This window comes from Panicum virgatum, chromosome 2K, assembly GCF_016808335.1.
Source record: "Panicum virgatum strain AP13 chromosome 2K, P.virgatum_v5, whole genome shotgun sequence".
Lineage (NCBI taxonomy): Eukaryota > Viridiplantae > Streptophyta > Magnoliopsida > Poales > Poaceae > Panicum > Panicum virgatum.
Genome location: NC_053137.1, coordinates 15,837,915 through 15,841,258, shown reverse-complemented (window position 1 = coordinate 15,841,258; position 3,344 = coordinate 15,837,915). Strand labels below are relative to the sequence as shown.

At 45.8% G+C, this 3,344-nt stretch overlaps 1 long non-coding RNA gene across 1 annotated transcript; it reads right to left on the bottom strand.

Annotated features, from left to right (window-relative positions):
- Positions 1 to 1,532: 1,532 nt before the first annotated feature.
- Positions 1,533 to 2,688, bottom strand: LOC120695940. The gene is made up of 2 exons (XR_005683955.1): positions 2,349 to 2,688; positions 1,533 to 1,824 (listed from the first exon to the last, which is right to left on the bottom strand). It is a non-coding gene; the product is annotated as an uncharacterized LOC120695940 (long non-coding RNA).
- Between the last annotated feature and the right edge of the window lie 656 nt (positions 2,689 to 3,344).

Below are 3,344 nucleotides of genomic sequence, written 5' to 3'. Positions count from 1 at the left end.
CACGACAACCCTAGAGGCAAGCACATCCGCTGCAGTTCGCGAGCGCGCCTTGGAGTTGGTGCGCAGTGACAACGAGGAGCAAAAGACCGGCAGAGAGCGGACACCCTGTGAGGTGAAATCGGGGAGGGCGGAGGCGGCGATGGCGGGGCCAGGTATAGGACGAGGATGCTATGGTGCCGGCGATGAGTTTGAGCTACGCGAATCAATGGGGCGGCCCTGAGCGGTGGGCTGGGGAAAGGAGTCTCACATGCCATTCGAGGTGAGCGCCATCAAAAGGTTGCCTCGTTGGGTCGTCCAATCCGTCACCTGTCCACGCGGCGACCATCAGGCGGGGGCTGCACGTCGGGCACTTCTCAGCCCTCCTGCACAGAAATGTTTTTCCCAGGTCAAACCCCATTCCTTTTTTTAGATTAAGGAAATTGTCGAGTCTTGAACATTCACGTGTGAACCACCATAAAGGAACTAATCCGGCCATATAGCCAGAAGTTAAGAGTACTTAGACTCTACACCTCAGTACGAGGAACAAAGAGAGCAAGAAAGAAAGAGACTAAAGAAAAAAGCTAGAAAAGACTAAGCTTCAAACTTCTTCCATGCTCGTGCTGCAATATTGTCTGGAGCCTTATGCAACAACTAATCCGTACATCTGTTGTCTTCTATAAAACTTTATATGTTAGGATTATTCTGCTTGCCGGCCACCTGCTTCCGAGTGATCTTTTGTCACATAGAGACTGCACTAAGTCAATCTCTACTCCCCACACACTCTAGCAATCCATTCAAATGCACTGAAACAACCCGTGCACCGTCATCCCTCCAAGCAAATCATGCAGACAAGCGATGAAACATTCCACATGAACCAACTACCACCAAAGTGGTGTGCAAATTCCGAAGCGACGCCTCCAACAAGAAAACGACGCAGCACACCGCGGTCGCCTGCCTAGAGAGGTCCAAGCAAGGTTTCCCTCGGAGAAATCCACATGGTGAAGAGAGAGTGCCATCAACAATACTACCAACGAAGGCCACGACGCCGAGGAGTGTTTCTGTCATCGGCTCCGACAAAAGCCGGCCATGGCTTTCGCCCAGCTCCATCTACTCACTACAAAAAATCTATTGATCCATGACGATTGAATTTCGTCACAAATCACTGAAAAACCGTCATAAAACAGTATCTATGACGATCTCAAATAACATCATGTATTGAGCGTCACATATCACACCTCGTGACGTTTCTTAAATTTTCGTCATAGATTACTTGATCCATGACGTTTTAAAACCATCATGGAATGTCCCCGGGCCCCCGAAGCCCAACCCAAGCCCGTTTTCTATGACGAAAATTAACGTCACGAACAGTAAAATTTTCATCACAGATTCAATTGCCATGTCACACAATGGTGACATGAAGGATGACGTGGCTGTTGACTTGACGATGACATGGATAGCAATGATGACATGGCTGCTGACATGGCAATGATGTGGAAAATGATGTGGCAATCACATGTGACGTGGCAAGTGACTTCAGCAGCACAGCCCACAAGTGGATGGGCCCAATTCAGAGTGGGCCACCAAATTGGGCCTAATTTCAATCTTTTTATTAGAATAGTCATTACAGCCCAGAATATATATACTAAAATTGTAAGACCATTTACCACAACATCAAATCAAATACAATATCGTATGATTTACATTGACAAGCACCTCAAAATTTACATGCAAGTTACATTCATCTTGCATCAAAAGCAACACTAGAAACAAAAACATCAAATATTCCAGCATTTGCCTTCAAATTTCCAATCTCTTCTCACTGTTTGTTCCTTGTTCCATTTCATCCTAACATGAAAAGAGCACATTGTCAAATATTAATCAGAGGACAATATTTGTATTTGTGATGGAAACTACGGAAACTAGCAGAAATTCACATTGACAAATATTAATCAATGGGATATTTGTGATGGAAATTACTGATACTAGCACGAACTGGTTCAATTATAACAGTGGAATTAATGTTGTAGACTTAATTAAAATACTACGCTCGACAATTGACACTAGTGACAAAAAGTAATCAATTAGGACATGCAAACCAAATGTTCTAGCACCAAATGAGACCAGCTACACAGGGTACTGCTGCATCTATAAATAATCAGAGCTGTGTTCAATCAAGCATGCATGACAGGATGAGCATCACAATTAAATTGACTGCAAACCAGTAGCAGTGTAGTCTTTTCTTTGTGTTAAAAGCTAAGTTTGGCACTAGGAATTATGTGGCACTGAATTGAACAATGAGCAATCAGACTACTCAAATTGATAGAGGCATTTCAAAGACATTGCAATCAAATTGTTGAACTACTGCTCACCTAAAAGTAGAGTCTGGGCTTTTTCCTGGGCTTCTGCACCACGCCAAAACAATTACCTGTATCCAAGAGAAGAGAAGAAGTTGCAGGCACTGACAGCTAGTTGAAAGCGAACTGAGCTGCTAAAAAATCAAGCAAAGCAACTTCGATTAGAGTTAAAGATTCCATATTAACCTGGCCACGGATCCCAGCAATATGGAGCTTTAGCCTATATATCCCTGCTGGTACCTGTAGACCACATTGCTTGCACTTGATCAGCATATGAAATTGCAGAGAGCACTAGCAGTAGCAGATCAAATAAATAGATGATACATATGGATTTACAATATCTCATGACTACACATTAAAAGATATCACATAGGTAAAGAGGCCCAAAAATCTTAGTGACAAGCAAACTGCAATATGACTCTTTACTTTAATTGGAGAATGCAAGCATGCTTGCCCAATAAATTATTTCTCCTCTCTTAGAAATCAGATGTCGATAGTAAATTGATCCAAGTTCAACAATCATGTGGACTGCATTTCATTTGCATACTAAACTTAGAACTCAAATGGATATTACCAGTCATGGATGATTGAAACAATGAGCTAAATAAAATTATTGATGCCAGCCACATATGTCGTTGTGCCGGATCCGGGCAGATCCACTTGATTCCTTCACAGATCAAAGGAGAAAGTGAGGACAAGCAGCAACAACACGGGGAGGAGGCCACGAAAGGAGGTGGGATCGCCAGGGCTTACCTCTGCTCTCCACCTCCTCGACGGCTGCAACCTGCTTCCCCATGGGTGAGTTGCGCGCACCGCAGCCCCCTGCCGCGCGTCGAGCAGGCCGCCCCGCCGTGGAGGCCGGCCGACACGCAGGCCCCGGCGCGCGTCAAGAGCGGCACGCCCACAGACCGGGCCACCGCGCCGGCCGCGCCGCGCGTCGAGGGCCACGCCGTGCCAGAGGAGGAAGGAGCTCACGCGGGGGGAGAGAGCCACCAGAGAGGGAGATCTCCC